Source organism: Armigeres subalbatus, chromosome 1 (genome assembly GCF_024139115.2).
Source record: "Armigeres subalbatus isolate Guangzhou_Male chromosome 1, GZ_Asu_2, whole genome shotgun sequence".
Taxonomy (NCBI): domain Eukaryota; kingdom Metazoa; phylum Arthropoda; class Insecta; order Diptera; family Culicidae; genus Armigeres; species Armigeres subalbatus.
Window position 1 is genome coordinate 198,398,363 of NC_085139.1, and position 19,355 is coordinate 198,417,717.

General features: G+C 34.7%; 1 protein-coding gene across 4 annotated transcripts in view; it reads left to right on the top strand.

Annotated features, from left to right (window-relative positions):
- The first annotated feature begins 12,215 nt into the window (after nucleotides 1–12,215).
- LOC134205660 (5-hydroxytryptamine receptor 2B) overlaps nucleotides 12,216–19,355 on the top strand; it is a 175,409-nt gene continuing 168,269 nt past the window's right edge. For all 4 annotated transcript variants that reach the window (XM_062681148.1, XM_062681147.1, XM_062681149.1 and 1 more), the window contains exon 1: nucleotides 12,216–12,831. The gene's annotated coding sequence lies outside the window, so the exon portion shown is untranslated. The remainder of the gene's footprint in view (nucleotides 12,832–19,355) is intronic.

The following is a 19,355-nucleotide window of genomic DNA, read 5'->3' on the forward strand; positions in this document are numbered from 1 at the left end:
ATCTCAAATCTGAAAATCTGAAAATCTAAAATCTAAAAATCTAAAATCTAAAATCTAAAAAAACTAAAATCTAAAAATCTGAAAATCTAAAATCTAAAATCAAAAATCTAAGAATCTAAAAATCTAAAATCTAAGAATCAATCTAAAATCTAAAGATCTAAAAATCTAAAATGTTAAAAAGATCTAAAAATCTCAAAATCTAGGAATCTAGAAATTCAAAATCTGGAAATATAAAAATCTAGAAATATAAAAAATACGAAAATCAAAAAAGAAAATCTAAAATTCTGAAAAACAAAAAATCAAAAATTTAAAAATCTAAGAATCTAAAATTTTGAAACTCTAAAAATCTAAAAATTTGAAGGTTCAAAAATCCTAAAATTTCAAAATCCAAAAATCCCGAATTCCAAAAAACTAAAAATCCAAAAATCTAGAAATCTAAAAATCTAAGAATTTAAAAATTTAAAAATCTAAAAATCTAAAAAAAAATCTTGAAATCTAAAAATCTGAAAATCTAAGAACTTAAAAATCTGAAAATCTAAAGATCTAAAAATCTTAAAATCTAAAAATCTAAAAATCTGAAAATCTGAAAATCTCAAAATCTAAAAATCTAAAAATATAAAAATCTAAAAATCTAAAAATTTTCAAATCTAAAAATCTAACATTCAAAAATCTAAAAATCTAGAAATCTAAAAATTTAAAAATCATAAAATTTCAAAAATCTAAAAATCTAAAATCCTAAAAATCTGAAGATCTAGAGATCTGAAAATCTAAAAATCTAAAATCTTAAAATCCAAGAATCTAAAAAATCTAAAAAATCTTAAAATCTAGAAAAATCTAAATCTGAAAATCTAAAAATCTGAAAAATCTAAGAAATCAAAAAATAAAAATCTAAAATCTAAAATCTTAAAATCAAAGAAAATTCAAAATCTAAAATCCAAAAATTCAAAAATCTAAAAATCTGAAAATCTAAATTCTAAATCTAAAAAATCTGAAAACCTAAGATATCTAAAAATCTGAAAATCTAGAAATCAAAGTCAAAACTAAAATCTAAAAATCTAAAAATCTAAAAATCTAAAAATCTAAAAAATCTAAAAATCAAAAATCTAAAAATCTAAAAATCTAAAAATCTAAAATCCAAAAATCTAAAATTTAAAAATCTACAAATCCAAAAATCTAAAAATCTAAAGATCTTAAAATTCAAGAAATTTTAAATCTGAAAATCTAAAAATCTTAACATCTAAACATCTAAAAATTTAAAAAAATCTAAAATCTAAAATCTAAAAAATCTAAGAATCTGAAAATCTCCAAAATCTAGAAAAAAAAAATCTAAAATCTAAAAAATCAAAATCTAAAATTCCAAAATCTGAGGATTTTAAATATTAAATTTAGATAAGAAAAAATATTTTTAAAAAATTTATTAGAATGTTAATTAGAAAGATTAGAAAAAAAGTTTAGAATCTAAAAGTTTAAAAATTTAAAAATCTAAGAACCTAAACATCTAAGAATCTAAAAATATGAAAATCTAAAAATCTTTAAATAAAAAATTATGAAAATCTTGAAATCTGAAAATAAAAAAAATCTTGAAAATCTAGAATTCTAAAAATCTAAAAATCTAAACATCTAAACATTTTAAAATCTAAAAATCTAAAAATCTAAAAATCTAAAAAATTAAAAATTAAAAAATCTAAAAATCAAAAATATTAAAAATATAAAAATTTAAAAATCTTCAAAGTCTTAAAAATCTTAAAAACCTAAAAATCTAAAAATTTAAAAATCTGAAGATCTAAAAACCTAAAAATCGAAGAATCTAAAAATATAAAAATCTGAAAATATAAAAATCAAAAAATATGAAAATCAAAAAACTAAAAATTTAAAAATCTAAAAATTTTAAAATCCGAAAATCCAAAAATCTAAAAATCAAAAAATCTAAAGATTTTAAAATCTAAAAATCTAAACATCTAAAAATCTAAAAATCAAAAACTCTAAAATTTTGAGATCTAAAAATCTAACAATCTAAAAATCTAAAAATTTGAATATCTTAAGAAATCTAAAAATTTAAAAATCAAAAAAACTTAAAATTTTAGATTTTTAGATTTTTAGATTTTTAGATTTTTAGATTTTTAGATTTTTAGATTTTTAGATTTTTAGATTTTTAGATTTTTAGATTTTTAGATTTTTAGATTTTGGAATTTTTAGATATTTAGATATTTAGATTTTAGATTTTTAATTTTTAGATTTTTTAGATTTTAGATTCATAGATTTTTAGATTTTAAATTTTAGATTTTATGATTTTTAGATTTTTAGATTTTAGATTTTAGATTTTTACAGATTTTAATTTTTAGATTTTTAGATTTTTAGATTTTAGATTTTAGATTTTTAGATTCAGATTTTTAGATTTTCAGATTTTTAATTTCCAGATATTGAATTTTGATTTTGACATTCTGAAGATTTAGATTCTTGAATTTTAATTTTTAATGTAGATTTCTGGGGATAGTTTATAATTTTTTTAGAATTTTGAATTTTGAATTTTAGATTTTTGAATTTTTGAAATTTTTTGAATTTTAGATTTTTAGATTTTGAATTTCCTCGAACTTTAGATTTTAGATTTTGGTAGATATTTATGATTTTGTTGAATTTTTAGATTTTTCAGATTTTTAATTACATGATTTGGTACAAATTTCAGACTTTAATTTTAGATTTTGAATTTTAGATTTTAACTTTTTAGATTTTGGCCTAATACAATTTTTGAATTTTAGACCCTAGAATTTTAGAATTTTTAGATTTTTGAATTTAGACATTTAGATTTTAATTTGAATTACAGATTTCAGATCTTTAGACCTTTAGACCCTTTAGTACAGACTTTAGACTTTCAGATTTTCAGACTGCAGATTTTTCAGAATTTTAGATTTTTTGAATTTTTAGATTTTCAGATTTTTAGATTTTGAATTTTTGAATTTTTAATTAAATTTTAAATTTTTTAAATTTTTGAAACTTTGAATTTTTGAATTTTTTAGATTTTTAGATTTTAGATTTTGAATTTTCAGATTTTAGATTTTTACAATTCAGATTTTTAGATTTTTAGATTTTCAGATTTTAGATTTTGAATTTTTAGATTTTTATACAGATTTTAATTTTTAGATTTTAGATTTTAGATTTTAATTTTTAGATTTTTAGATTTTTACAGATTTTAGATTTTAGATTTTAATTTTTAGATTTTGAATTTTGATTTTTAGATTTTGAATTTTTTAGATTTTTAGATTTTAGATTTTAGACCACAGATTTTAATTTTAGATTTTTAGATTTTAGAATTTTAGATTTTTAGATTTTTTACAGATTTTTAAATTTTTAGATTTTTAGATTTTAGATTTTTGAGATTTTTAGATTTTAGATTTTTAGAATTTTAGATTTTTAGATTTTTGAATTTTAAATTTTTAGATTTTTAGATTTTTTTAGATTTTTTAGATTTTTAGATTTTAGATTTTTAGATTTTTAGATTTTGAATTTTAGATTTTAGATTTTTGATTTTAGATTTTAGATTTTAGATTTTTAGATTTTAGAATTTTAATTTTAATTTTAGATTTTTAGATTTTTAATTATTTTAGATTTTAGATTTTTAGATTTTTGAATTTTAGATTACAGATTTTGATTTTAGATTTTAGATTTTTAGATTTTAGATTTTTAGATTTTGAATTTTTAGATTTTAGATTTTTAGATTTTTAAGTTTTATATTTTTTTCGATTTTTGAATTTTTAATTTTTTAAATTTTTAGATTTTTTGAATTTTCTTTAGATTTTTTAGATTTTAGATTTTTAGATTTTTAGATTTTAATTTTTAGATTTTTAGATTTTAGATTTTTAGAATTTTAGATTTTTAGATTTTTAGATTTTTAGATTTTTAGATTTTTTAGATTTTAGATTTTTAGATTTTTTTAATTTTAAATTTTAGATTTTTTAGATTTTAGATTTTTAGATTTTAGATTTTAAATTTTTAGATTTTTAGATTTTAGATTTTAGATTTAGATTTTTTAGATTTTTGATTTTTAGATTTTGGATTTCTAGATTTTTAATTTTTTAGATTTTTAGATTTTTAGACTTTTTAAATTTTAAATTTCTAGATTTTTTTAATGTTTAGATTTTTAGATTTTTAGATTTTGAATTTTAGATTTTTTGATTTTTTGATTTTTAGATGTTTAGAGTTTTGAATTTTTTAGATTTTAGATTTTTTAGATTTTGAATTTTTAGAATTTTTAGATTTTTAGATTTTTGAATTTTAGATTTTAGATTTTTGAATTTTTTAGATTTTTTAGATTTTTTAGATTTTAGATTTTTAGATTTTAGATTTTTAGATTTTTTAGATTTTAAGATTTTTAGATTTTAATTTTAGATTTTAGATTTTTTAGATTTTTAGATTTTTAATTTTAGATTTTAGATTTTTAAATTTTTTGGATTTTTAGAATTTTAGATTTTTAAATATTTCGATTTTAAGATTTTCAGATTTCTTAATTTTTAAAATGTTAGATTTTTAGATTTCTAAATATTTAGATTTATAGATTTTTAGACTTTCAGATTTCTAGATTTTGAATTTTTTTATTTTAAAATTTTTGGATTTTTAGATATTTAGATTTTTACATTCTTTGATTTTTAAATATTTAGATTTTAGAATTTTTAGATTTTTAGATTTTTTAGATTTTTAGATTTTTAGATTTTTAGATTTTAAGATTTTAGATTTCTAGATTTTTGATTCTTAGATTTTAGATTTTTAGGTTTTAGATTCTTAGATTTTATATTTTTAGATTTTAGATTTTTAGATTTTGGATTTTTAGATTTTTAGATTTTGATTTTTAGATTTTCAGATTTTAGATTTTTTAGATTTTCAGATTTTCAGATTTTAGATTTTTAAATTTTATGATTTTTTGATTTTAAGATTTTTAGAATTTTAGATTTTTAGATTTTCAGATTTTTAAATTTTCAAAATTTTAGATTTTCAAATTTCTAGATTTTTAAATTTTTAGATTTTAAAATTTTTTGATCTTTAGTTTTTATGTAGTCATCGTATTTTGCTTATTGCTCTTTTATTTTCTCATTCACCTATTTCAGTTTTCGTAATGATCATTCTCAAACGCGACACTTTTTCAAAAATTTATAGAGTCCTCGGCTGCGGTGCACCATCGTCACTGGTGTCGTCAATTCAGATGAATGTCAACTCAAGGTCATTGCCATGCACGGGGCAACCAGGCCGTCATGGTCGATGTCGGAACCACTTTCACCCGCTCCGCATGTCTGTGATGCTGTACGTAGTAAGCGCGAAATCCCATGTCGAGAGTAAATTTGAACGGCAGTGGCTCTTTTCGGTTGCTCCAGTTTTTCCAACCAACGAGCGGAGAACAACAAAATCAGTTCGAGAAGCCGGTTAACACTGTCAACCACCTATGTGGAGTATGGGAACAGCGCACGAAGAAAGCTAAACTGACTGGAAGCTGCAAGGAAATGTAGAATTGTTTCTATCTTGATACGTCGATGTAGGAGGGGTGTAATGTTGGTACATCTAAAATGGAATATGTACGACCATACATAGTTGCAACTGTCTACGGTGCAGTTGTCTACAGTTAGACAGTTGTTGTATTTAAATGTTTAACAATTTATGACCTGTTGAATTAAAATCCCGTTCTGTACACAAACGTAATAAACCAATATTTTGGAACACAAGAACTTCAAAAGTTGATTTTAGAAATCGAATGTTGCGTCTTTGGGAGTACGTGCTTTCACAAGCAAAATCTCGTATAAGCTGAGTAATAAGTAGAAGGGACCCCGATAATTATTGAACAATACTCAATATACTTATATTGGTCCACTACTGTCGCTGTCTTATCATCGACTGACTTCCCCTAATATCAAATTACAATAAAGGTGGTCCCACGAACCAATCAGATTCATATTGCACATGGAACGGAAAGTGAAATTTTATTTTCTCGAATAGAGACAAAATCAGATATTGCAGATTAGGGTTGCATTGAAGCATTTTAGTTCCAAAATCTGTATGCTACCTATTCTTCGGACTTCACAGAAATTTACAATAAGAAGTTCATATTATAGAATGGCGCAGTATAACCTCCTGGAAAGCTTAAAATCATCCAATAATTATGTACAGAACTCATCCAACGACTTGTAAAGTGTTGAGATTCAATAATAGGGTATAATAATGGTATTATGACAATAATATGGATTGTGACTTGATATTTCTAAATCTACTGTAATTCGAAGCAGTAACGTACACAGTTTTAATGTTTATTTCGATGTAAGCAAGAAAGGTTAGTCGTTGGCAAAATTGATGCTTAACTTCAATATTCAAATTTGGCTCTGTTCTATTTTCAAGTAACATCAGTAGCAAAACATTGTACATGAATTATTGGTCGCTTCAGATTTCAAGATCATAAACAATTACATTCACACGATCTAAAATTTTCTAGTAAATAGACAAAGCTTTCTGTAGAATACCAAAAAATAAAAGCACAATTTCAGCAAAGTGGAATCTCCAACAGCACCTTTCAACTAATTCGCAGGAAAAATGTTAACGAAACATTAGTTCGTTCAGCACTCAAGCGAATCGGTAGCAGAGAACGTGGATGCTTAATCTAATTTTCCTTTTGCACTGTATTTCAACGACTCTATCTGTACCGGCCAAGCAGCTGATGCTGTTTTGTACCACGCGGCTCCATTATGCGTGTTCAATTCCACGGAAATGGAACACTTAAAACTTTTACCTTACAGAGCTGTCTCTATATATTATTCGGTTGGAAATCCACGTGGGTCGTGGATACAGCGCAACGCCAAGAATAATTTTGTGGTGTGCTGTGAGAACTGCTTCGCAAACATTGAATAGGGTCGAGCGAAATGTGGGAATTATCAAACCGTTTGAAGCACCAGTCTGTATCGTCTTGGATGATGCTCGCGGAATGGGTAAAGGATTTCGTTTCGATTCGGTATAACCTAAACAGGTGGCGTGGCAATTAGGTGATGGATGTGAGAGTTTGATGAATCGCGGTTTGGCAACTTTTGCTGCATTTGATGTCTATTTCGTATGCCATGGGATATTGCTGGGAAATAAAGTTTCCTCATTTGTGACTAATGTTGTTTCTTATTACCAGATATTGAATATAAAAATGACGCAGGACAAATGACTGGGCAATGCGTAACACAGGAACAGGATATGACGCATAAAATGTTCCTTTACCCAGTACTAGCTGGGATATGGCCGAAAGACGGTTGGATATCCAAACAGAGAGGAAATTGGAGTTGCGCTTCTTCTAAGGATGTCATCCTTGCAATATTCTTAATAGCAATTGGGACTTGTTATATAACGAAGCTATACACAAACGGTATTATGAAGATAAGATGTAAAAAACATATTGACTTTTTCCAGATACTTTTGATTTTAAAATTGGTTTGGCAAATTATGAAAAGTACACAAGTAAACAAGGGCAAAACTAGTCTTCAGAAAAAAGGGTATTTGACATTTATTGCAGTCGTTAACATCGTATTGTTTCAATGAAAACAGAATCCAGCCTTGAAATTCAATAGCAAATAATCAAAACGACTTATCAGCATTTGTACACAAAGATTCAAATGTGATTTGACGAATCTGATAGCACTCCCACGCAAACCAACACCACTCACAGGTAGTCCAAACCTTCACCTGCCTATTGATAGTGTTGGTTTGCGTGGGAGTGCTATCAGATTCGTCAAATCAACGTTTGATTCTTTGCTCACGAGAGCAGATAAATCGTTTAGGAAAAAACGTTGACGTAATTTTAAAATATGCTTGAAAATGATATTATGCAATAATAAAATCAAAATGTTTGCAACCTTTTTTAGAATCATTAGATATGGAATGGATATCGATTGGATTTGGATTGGATTTGGATTGGATTTGGATTGGATTTGGATTGGATTTGGATTGGATTTGGATTGGATTTGGATTGGATTTGGATTGGATTTGGATTGGATTTGGATTGGATTTGGATAGGATTTGGATTGGATTTGGATTGGATTTGGATTGGATTTGGATTGGATTTGGATTTGGATTGGATTTGGATTGGTTGGATTGGTTTGGATTTGTTTGGATTGGTTTGGATTGGTTTGGATTGGTTTGGATTGGTTTGGTTGGTTTGGATTGGTTTGGTTGGTTTGGATTGGTTTGGATTGGTTTGGATTGGTTTGGTTGGTTTGGATTGGTTTGGATTGGTTTGGATTGGTTTGGTTGGTTTGGATTGGTTTGGATTGGTTTGGATTGGTTTGGATTGGTTTGGATTGGTTTGGATTGGTTTGGATTGGTTTGGATTGGTTTGGTTGGTTTGGATTGGTTTGGTTGGTTTGGATTGGTTTGGTTGGTTTGGATTGGTTTGGTTGGTTTGGTTGGTTTGGATTGGTTTGGATTGGTTTGGATTGGTTTGGATTGGTTTGGATTGGTTTGGATTGGTTTGGTTGGTTTGGATTGGTTTGGATTGGTTTGGATTGGTTTGGATTGGTTTGGATTGGTTTGGTTGGTTTGGATTGGTTTGGTTGGTTTGGATTGGTTTGGATTGGTTTGGTTGGTTTGGTTGGTTTGGATTGGTTTGGATTGGTTTGGATTGGTTTGGTTGGTTTGGATTGGTTTGGATTGGTTTGGATTGGTTTGGATTGGTTTGGATTGGTTTGGATTGGTTTGGATTGGTTTGGATTGGTTTGGATTGGTTTGGATTGGTTTGGATTGGTTTGGATTGGTTTGGTTGGTTTGGATTGGTTTGGATTGGTTTGGATTGGTTTGGATTGGTTTGGATTGGTTTGGATTGGTTTGGATTGGTTTGGATTGGTTTGGATTGGTTTGGTTGGTTTGGTTGGTTTGGATTGGTTTGGATTGGTTGGATTGGTTTGGATTGGTTTGGATTGGTTTGGATTGGTTTGGATTGGTTTGATTGGTTTGGATTGGTTTGGATTGGTTTGGTTGGTTTGGATTGGTTTGGTTGGTTTGGATTGGTTTGGATTGGTTTGGTTGGTTTGGATTGGTTTGGATTGGTTTGGATTGGTTTGGATTGGTTTGGATTGGTTTGGTTGGTTTGGATTGGTTTGGATTGGTTTGGATTGGTTTGGATTGGTTTGGATTGGTTTGGTTGGTTTGGTTGGTTTGGTTGGTTTGGATTGGTTTGGATTGGTTTGGATTGGTTTGGTTGGTTTGGATTGGTTTGGATTGGTTTGGTTGGTTTGGATTGGTTTGGATTGGTTTGGATTGGTTTGGTTGGTTTGGATTGGTTTGGATTGGTTTGGATTGGTTTGGATTGGTTTGGATTGGATTTGGATTGGTTTGGATTGGTTTGGTTGGTTTGGATTGGTTTGGATTGGTTTGGATTGGTTTGGTTGGTTTGGATTGGTTTGGATTGGTTTGGATTGGTTTGGATTGGTTTGGATTGGTTTGGTTGGTTTGGATTGGTTTGGATTGGTTTGGTTGGTTTGGATTGGTTTGGATTGGTTTGGATTGGTTTGGATTGGTTTGGATTGGTTTGGTTGGTTGGTTTGGATTGGTTTGGTTGGTTTGGATTGGTTTGGATTGGTTTGGATTGGTTTGGTTGGTTTGGTTGGTTTGGATTGGTTTGGTTGGTTTGGATTGGTTTGGTTGGTTTGGATTGGTTTGGATTGGTTTGGTTGGTTTGGATTGGTTTGGATTGGTTTGGATTGGTTTGGTTGGTTTGGATTGGTTTGGTTGGTTTGGTTGGTTTGGATTGGTTTGGATTGGTTTGGTTGGTTTGGATTGGTTTGGATTGGTTTGGATTGGTTTGGATTGGTTTGGATTGGTTTGGTTGGTTTGGATTGGTTTGGATTGGTTTGGATTGGTTTGGATTGGTTGGTTTGGATTGGTTTGGTTGGATTGGTTTGGATTGGTTTGGATTGGTTTGGATTGGTTTGGTTGGTTTGGATTGGTTTGGATTGGATTTGGATTGGTTTGGTTGGTTTGGATTGGTTTGGTTGGTTTGGATTGGTTTGGTTGGTTTGGTTGGTTTGGATTGGTTTGGATTGGTTTGGATTGGTTTGGTTGGTTTGGATTGGTTTGGATTGGTTTGGATTGGTTGGTTGGTTTGGTTGGTTTGGTTTGGTTTGGTTGGTTTGGATTGGTTTGGATTGGTTTGGATTGGTTTGGATTGGTTTGGATTGGTTTGGATTGGTTTGGATTGGTTTGGATTGGTTTGGATTGGTTTGGATTGGTTTGGTTGGTTTGGATTGGTTTGGATTGGTTTGGATTGGTTTGGATTGGTTTGGATTGGATTTGGATTGGTTTGGATTGGTTTGGTTGGTTTGGATTGGTTTGGATTGGTTTGGATTGGTTTGGTTGGTTTGGATTGGTTTGGATTGGTTTGGATTGGTTTGGATTGGTTTGGATTGGTTTGGATTGGTTTGGATTGGTTTGGATTGGTTTGGTTGGTTTGGATTGGTTTGGATTGGTTTGGATTGGTTTGGATTGGTTTGGTTGGTTTGGATTGGTTTGGATTGGTTTGGATTGGTTTGGATTGGTTTGGTTGGTTTGGATTGGTTTGGATTGGTTTGGATTGGTTTGGATTGGTTTGGATTGGTTTGGATTGGTTTGGATTGGTTTGGATTGGTTTGGTTGGTTTGGATTGGTTTGGATTGGTTTGGATTGGTTTGGATTGGTTTGGATTGGTTTGGTTGGTTTGGATTGGTTTGGATTGGTTTGGATTGGATTTGGATTGGTTTGGATTGGTTTGGTTGGTTTGGATTGGTTTGGATTGGTTTGGATTGGTTTGGATTGGTTTGGATTGGTTTGGATTGGTTTGGATTGGTTTGGATTGGTTGGTTTGGATTGGTTTGGATTGGTTTGGATTGGTTTGGATTGGTTTGGATTGGTTTGGATTGGTTTGGATTGGTTTGGATTGGTTTGGTTGGTTTGGATTGGTTTGGATTGGATTTGGATTGGTTTGGATTGGTTTGGATTGGTTTGGATTGGTTTGGTTGGTTTGGATTGGTTTGGATTGGTTTGGATTGGTTTGGATTGGTTTGGATTGGATTTGGTTGGTTTGGATTGGTTTGGATTGGTTTGGATTGGTTTGGATTGGTTTGGATTGGTTGGTTTGGTTGGTTGGTTGGATTGGTTTGGATTGGTTTGGATTGGTTTGGATTGGTTTGGATTGGTTTGGATTGGTTTGGATTGGTTTGGATTGGTTTGGATTGGTTTGGATTGGATTGGATTGGATTTGGATTGGATTTGGATTGGATTTGGATTGGATTTGGATTGGATTTGGATTGGATTTGGATTGGATTTGGATTGGATTTGGATTGGATTTGGATTGGATTTAGATTGGATTTGGATTGGATTTGGATCGGATTTGGATTGGATTTGGATGGGTGTTGAATTAGATTTGGATTGGATTTGGATGGGAGTTGGATTGGATTTAGTTTGAGTCTGAATTGGATAAGCACTAGATTTAGTTTGGGTCTGGATTGGATTACGATTTGATTCGAAAAGCTTTTGAACTGCTGCTACTTTGGCTTTTCAAAAACAACATGTTTCCCTTGAAAGTATTGCTTTTCTAGAAGACTCATTATATTACTTTTGGCGAAACAAATCAAAGAAGATATATTTATATGTTTATGTGTCAGTTGTCCAACGTAAGCCAAAGATGTTGATGAAGGAATCTCAGACAGTGCCCTGAGTGAACCTCTGCAGTAGTTTTCATCAAATTCAGAATCAGAATGCAGAAAATGTTAATTGAAAAAAAAATCAAAAACAATACTCTATCGTACGTCTCGCGTTCGTTGCTCAACAACATAAACGTTGCTGAAAGTTGAACATGCTGACGTGCTGTTGATTCAATGAGTTTCTTAGCTATCAACATTTTGAATGCAATCAGGATAATGAACAAATAGCTTATCTTCCTAGACGCTGTGTTTTTTTCATTTCTCAGAGTAAATTTGAAACGCTCCTCGGTATGGTTCCATTTATTCAACCCCATATTCCCCCAAAACAACCGTCTCACATCCACCCTTAATCTCCCCTCGGCACACGTGAGATGCCAGCTGTTGCCTTTCCGCCGTTCATCAGCAAGCCAGCCCAGCCAGGACCATTTCGCTCTCTTAGTGCTTTCTAAACGCGGCATCGCCTGCTCGCTGCTGCTGGTGGTGGGACTATGCCTTCATCCATCGCAGCGCGGCCCTCAGTCGCTTACGGGAAAAGGCGCAAGAAAGTCGCACCTCGGTGGACGCTCCACACCACAGTACGAAGCGGAGCCGCTTCTTCGCTAGCAAGTTGACTTGGGCAGGAAGCACGCACGCGATAGGTGGGCGGAAATCTCCGGCAGTCAGTCCCGTAGATGGTCATCATTGGGGCCGCCGTCGCCGTCGCTGTTCAGTCGCCGTGCAAATTTCGTGACGTTCACATCGATGGCCACGCGGGAGGCAAACGGAACTATTTGGCGCGTGTGTGGTGTGATCGGTGATTAGGTGGATGATTTGGGTAGACTGTGTCAACAAGTGGCAGCTGTAATGCGAAAACGTGCAGTAAATTCAAATTGTGTTATCGAGTGATTGTATTGACAAGAAGATACACTTTATGATACACAACTCATCATTTGAAGAAGCTATTTTATGTGTCATACATGGTCAAAATACATCAATACGTTTAATGTGGTAAAGTGTTAATGAATCAGTATCCAGATGCATGACAAAGTCATAACAGTGACACATTGGCAGACTGTTGCAGCCCACGGTTATCGCGTGTCGCCAAAAGCACTGACGTACTCTGACATGGGGACGCACGGTTGTTTAATTACCACGCAGCAGTAAACCGCAGGTAATAAAGGGGTACTTTTTTATAACAGCTTAACTAAACGCTATGAATATGGGTTGTTGGTTTTTATCTTTAGCGTGCACAGATCGTTCAAACTGATAGATTATATTTTAGGAAATTTCTACGGAATACAGCGCCAATTGACAGCTAAAGTTTGCAGCATAAAGAATAAACACACAGGCAATCGTTGCATCAATAGCTTCAAAGCATCATGATACGATATATGTCTAATTATTTCTTAATTATTTATGATTTATAGCTGATAACACTGATATTTGTTTTACTACGAATATACTACTTAGTTGTACAGATGATATAGAACTTCATTCACCGCTTCCTAGATACGATAAAATAAGGAAAAATGTGTCGATTATTTTCCAGCATTTTTTAGAACTATTGTTAGAAGTAAATAAAATGCACAAAAGCTGATTTGCTCAGCAATCGGAAAAACAAATGACAGAAGACAAAATTAGTTTTCAAATAGAGAAAAAAAGCGCAACCGAGCTTTTCACCAACAAAAGTAACCTTCCTATATAATTGATACTCAATATTTTCACGGTAGCTTTAAGTAAAATCCCTCTCCAGGGCATTATTAGGTATTCTGGGGATCTAATCTCCCAACAATTCTAAGAACTTTTTCTTTTGGAGCTCAAAGAAATTTCAATTCATTGGAAATTTACCGTCAAAGGGAATACTTCTTCCAAAGATTCAGTATAATTACTTTCCACACGCCATTAGGTTGAGGTTTAACAAAACAGCACCAAGCGACTTTTTGACTAACTTGTGATGTTTTGTTCAAAGAAGGAAAACGGAAAATAACTAATATCAATTCATGCGTACATTTGTTGTAGGATATCCTCTCTAATGGGCTTGAGGGATAGTCAAAACGATTTTTGATCAATTGGATTTGCTAACGGAAACTTGGAATTCTTCCCCCGAAAGTGCTGAACCATTCATCCTCCATGATTCATGGGGAATTCCCTCCAGGGGTTTTAGGAAATTACCATCCTCTACACCTCATTATTCAAGGGATTCAATCTTTCAAAAACATTGAATAATTTCTCCAATGAACCATCAGAATTGCACATTCCCACTCCTGAAATTGTGAACAGTTACTCCATGAATAGCTCTGGGGAATTCCTTCTTTTCGAACTATGAGAAAATTCTCCCGCAAAAGTTCTGGTAAACCTCTTTTCCAGAAATTTTAAAATGTCGTTCCTCAAGAAGATTTTTTTTTTTTTAATTAAAACGATATTAGCAATTTTAAAAACTACCAAATAAAAAAAAGAAAGTTTTACATGAAAAATAAAGCTTTTCGTTGAAGAAAAATAGAATAATTCTTTAAATAAATCGAAAGTCATAGATCATTGCAAACTTATCTTCATAAAAATGTTTTTTAGCAAGCCATTAAAAAGTTAAATATTGCTGTTTATTCAAAGTTGAGAATTCTTACATGCCCGTTTTCTCGCCGAATTGGAGCATGATAACTTCGGAACAAAAATATTTCAAAAACCTATATTTTAACAGAGTTGCGCATTGCTATGCAAAAGAGGCTAAAAAGTGAGTATAAAAATGAGCAAGTGCGTGTTTAAGACTAACGTACCTGACCCCCAATTGTATGGAAAACTAAATTTTCAAAATGATGGTTCTCAGAAATTTTGCATCGGAATTTGATTTACTTTTCTGCAATCGATCACAAAATGCATATATCTTCAAGGACATTGGTAATCGTTTTGAAAAAGGACATGGTTCCGTAGATATTGTTGGGAGCACTGGGGTAACCTCCCAGCCCGAAAAAATGGCCACTGCCTGATCGAGCCGGAATAACGTCTTTTGATGTGTCAAACTTCATGATTTTATAAAACAAACTCATAGGAATGTATTCTGAATGGTCTATAATTCATCTTGTCACATTCCGTTACACCCTGAAACTCCAGTTCCCTGAAGGAAGTTGCCAATTTTGATGAGTTCTAAAGCCTGGTTTGCAATTGCAATGTTTCAAACAAAATGAGTTTACAAAGCAAGTTCATTGGAATGTGTTCTGAGGCTATACGATCCATCTGGGCTCATTCCGGGACATCCTGGAATGCTGGTTCCCTGGGGGTAGTGGCCATTTTTTAATCAATCATTTTTGAAAACATTCTAAAACCTAGCATGCGACGTGCTCTGAGAGTGTCTAATCCATCTGATTTGATTTTTCATTAATTCTGAAACCTGGCTTGCAACGTGTCAAACTTCATGATTTTGCAAAACAACCAAGAAAACAAGATTCCATGGACGAATTTCGCGCTAACTCTTCTATGGGGCTGACAGCACCATCTCATAATCGAATGAAATTTAGAGGGCATAAAGATATGGTGGGGGGCAGCAGGGACTATGTCCAAGGGCTTGACGATCCCTCCCCAGGCCATCTGCGAGTTGTGGCGCCTGCCTAGGATGTGGTGGGGTTTGACAGTGGGCCCTGTTAAACCTCTATAAAAAGCTGCATGTATCCGCAAGTAGGCTCCGCCAAAGCGACCGTGTGCCGCTCAAAGCGCACAAGCGCAAGTCCTGGTGTTAGGTGGGACGCTAAACAGCCCTTACACGACGGCCCTCCGACGAGACAGGAGGTTTGCGTAGGCCCAATAAGCCGCCTTTAACAACAACCATTACGAGCGACATAGAAGATAATACGACTCGATACAATCGGCAACGACCTAGGCGACGAATAAAGGATCACGATTGGAAGCTTGGAACATGGAACTGCAAGTCGCTAGGCTTCGCAGGTTGCGATAGGATAATCTACGATGAATTACATCCCCGCAACTTCGATGTCGTAGCGCTGCAGGAAATCTGCTGGACAGGACAGAAAGTGTGGAAAAGCGGGCATCGAGCGGCTACCTTCTACCAAAGCTGTGGCACCACCAACGAGCTGGGAACCGGCTTCATAGTCCTGGGAAAGATGTGCCAACGCGTGATTGGGTTGCATCCAATTAAGGGCACTCCTGACGGAATCCAAGATTAAAAGTGCTCGCGTTTTCGGGGGCACACCACTCGATTCAGAGGCGGCGCACAACTGTCATTTTTGTTGATTTAGCTTTGCTGCGTCGTAGCATGCGTGAAATAATAAAAATGACAGTTGTGCGTTGCTTCCGTATCGAGTGGTGTGCCTCCGAAAACGCGAGCACTTTTAATCTTGGATTCCGTCAGGAGTGACCTTAACGCAAGGATGTGAAAGCTGAGGATAAAAGTCCGTTTCTTCAACTATAGCATCATCAACGTGCACTGCCCACACGTAGGGAGATCCGACGACGAGAAAGAAGCGTTCTATGCGCAGCTGGAACAGACATACGATGGATGCCCACTGCGGGACGTCAAAATCGTCATCGGTGACATGAACGCTCAGGTAGGAAGGGAGGAAATGTATAGACCGGTCATCGGACCGGATAGTCTGCATACCGTATCGAACGACAACGGCCAACGATGCATAAACTTTGCAGCCTCCCGCGGAATGGTAGTCCGAAGCACTTTCTTCCCCCGCAAGAATATTTACAAGGCCACATGGAAACTACCTAATCATGTAACGGAAAACCAAATCGACCACGTTCTAATCGACGGTAAATTCTTCTCCGACATCACGAACGTACGCACTTACCGCAGTGCGAATATTGAATCCGACCACTACCTCGTTGCAGTATGCCTGCGCTCAAAACTCTCGACAGTGATCAACACGCGTCGGAGTCGTCCGCCGCTGCTAAACATTGGGCGGCTACAAGACTTGGGCGGTAGACTAGCCCAAGACTACGCGCAGCAGCTGGAAGTGGCACTCCCAACGGAAGAGCAGCTAGGCGCAGCATCTCTTGAAGATGACTCGAGAGATATTCGATCCGCCATTGGAAGCACCGCAACCACTGCACTAGGCACGGTGGCTCCGGAAGCTCAGCAGGAAGATCGAGACCGTGAAGAGACGGAGGAACTGTACCGCGCTAATAACGCACGAAAGTTCTATGAGAAGTTGAACCGTTCACATAATGGCCACGTGCCACAGCCCGATATGCGTAGGAACATAAACGGGAACCTTCTTACAAACGAGCGTGAGGTGATCCAAAGGTGGCGGCAGCACTACGAAGAGCACCTGAATGGCGATATGGCAGACAACGGTGGCGGTATGGTAATGAACCTAGGAACACGCGCGCAGGACATGCGACTTTCGAATCTCCAGAAAATCCAGGAGGAGATCGGCCGGCTGAAAAACAACAAAGCCCCTGGAGTTGACCAACTACCAGGAGAGCTGTTGAAACACGGTGGTGAGGCACTGGCTAGAGCGCTGCACTGGGTGATTACCAAGGTTTGGGAGGATGAGGTTCTGCCGCAGGAGTGGATGGAAGGTGTCGTGTGTCCCATCTACAAAAAGGGCGATAAGCTGGATTGTAGCAACTACCGCGCAATCACATTGCTGAACGCCACCTACAAGGTACTCTCCCAAATTTTATGCCGCCGAATAACACCAATTGCAAGAGAGTTCGTGGGGCAGTCCCAGGCGGGATTTATGGGTGAACGCTCTTGACACGAGTGACACAAGTGGTACGATTTTCACGAAGTCCGTCCAGTTATGGCACATCATGGCACGTAACTTTGAGAGGAAGCCTACATCAGACTGAAAAGCGATGCTAAACGGAATGGACTAGTCATCAACACGTCGAAGACGAAGTACATGATAGGAAGATGCTCAAGAGAGGTCAATGTAAGCCACCCACCACGAGTTTCTATCGGTGGTGACGAAATCGAGGTGGTTGAAGAATTCGTGTACTTGGGCTCACTGGTGACCGCCGATAACGATACCAGCAGAGAAATTTGGAGGCGCATAGTGGCTGGAAATCGCACGTACTTTGGACTCCGCAAGACAAGAGTTCGCCGCCACACCAAACTGACTATCTACAAAACGCTCATAAGACCGGTAGTTCTCTACGGACACGAGACCTGAACGATGCTCGTGGAGGTCCAACGCGCACTGGGAGTTTTTGAAAGGAAAGTGTTGCATACCATCTATGGTGGAGTGCAGATGGCGGACGGTACGTGGATTTCTAGGCTACTAGACCATTTTTGGACTATAACAAACACATTAACAACAAGAGAAGACATTTGTTTTGTTGTCGTTTTTCATAGCAACGAGCTTTTTTTAATCTAGTGCCCATTTCAATTTTCCTTCAATTCCTCGATATCTCCTTATCTCGATGATCCCTTCAATATTGAGATGTGGAGAGGCGACTGTATATGCTGCTTAAGTAAGTTTAATCCAAACGTTCTAGGTTATACAAATTATTCTGGGATTCATATAATTTAGTTTACAAGTAACTCTGCCTGAAACTCGATTTGTGCAATTGCACAACATGTGATATATTTAGTTTGAAAACTATATTGGAAGGTAACCACTTTATTCGGCGGGGTTTGATCCCACGAAACCAATACGCTAAACGGGTGCTTTCCCTACTAAGATTACGAAGGACCTCCGGACCTCCGAAGCACCCGGAACATAGTCTAACTCTCGCAATCTACTCTTTCATACGTATTGTTCTGGGGGGGGGTGGATTTAACTTTTTTTAATTTGCGGGGGTTGGAAAACGCAACAAAGACCAAACCAAACTCCAGAATAAATTTCAGGACCTAGAACATCTGCATTAAACTAATTTAGATTGCACATAATACGCAAGGGCTCTAGGGACTTGTGTGGACATGCGAGGTTGAATTCGGTTTGAAACCAGGCGTAATTGACCTTGTAGACCAAATAATCTGAATTCCTGAACAATTTGGAGCACCTAGATCACCTGCATCAAAACAATTTGGTCTGCACAAAAAACGCATGGGCTTTAGGGTGTTGCAGGGACGAGCTATGTTGATTTCCGTTTTGAAGTTCTTCTTAATCTAACATTTGTACACGTCGTCTCAGAAATTCGAACAGTTCAGTGATGGTATCCGTATTTCTCTTCGACGATTCTTCTTCCCAACTGCGGCGTGTGGATGTATCCAATCACGATGATAACAGATGTATCAGTAAGAGATGTTAATAATCTGCATCCTGTGATACTTGATCTATGGTCTTTATCGCCTTCTTGAAGTTATCAGTGAGGTCACGTAGTTCTTCTGCATTCTCTCGTTCCAGTGCCGGTAGATCAAATAGTGTTTGAACAAGTTTGCGTTTGATTTGTTTTTTGTTGGAATATCTTTCGGTTAGAAGATCCCATGCAACAACATAATTCTCTTGTGTGAGTGGTAGTGAGCTTATCACCTGTAAAGCCTCACCATCGAGTTGCGAACGAAGATAGTGCAGTTTTTCAATCGTTGGCAGATCAGCAGAGCTGTGAATGAGTGCGACATACAGATCACGGAAAGCAAGCCATTCGTGTATGTTTCCAGAAAACCTAGGCAAAGTTATTCTAGGCAACTGAACTTTGGGAGCTTGTTGCTGCACAACAATTGAATCATTTTGTCGAATGGATCGTTCTAAGTGTTGTGGGTCGTGATCCAACTTATTGACCAAGAACTCCTTG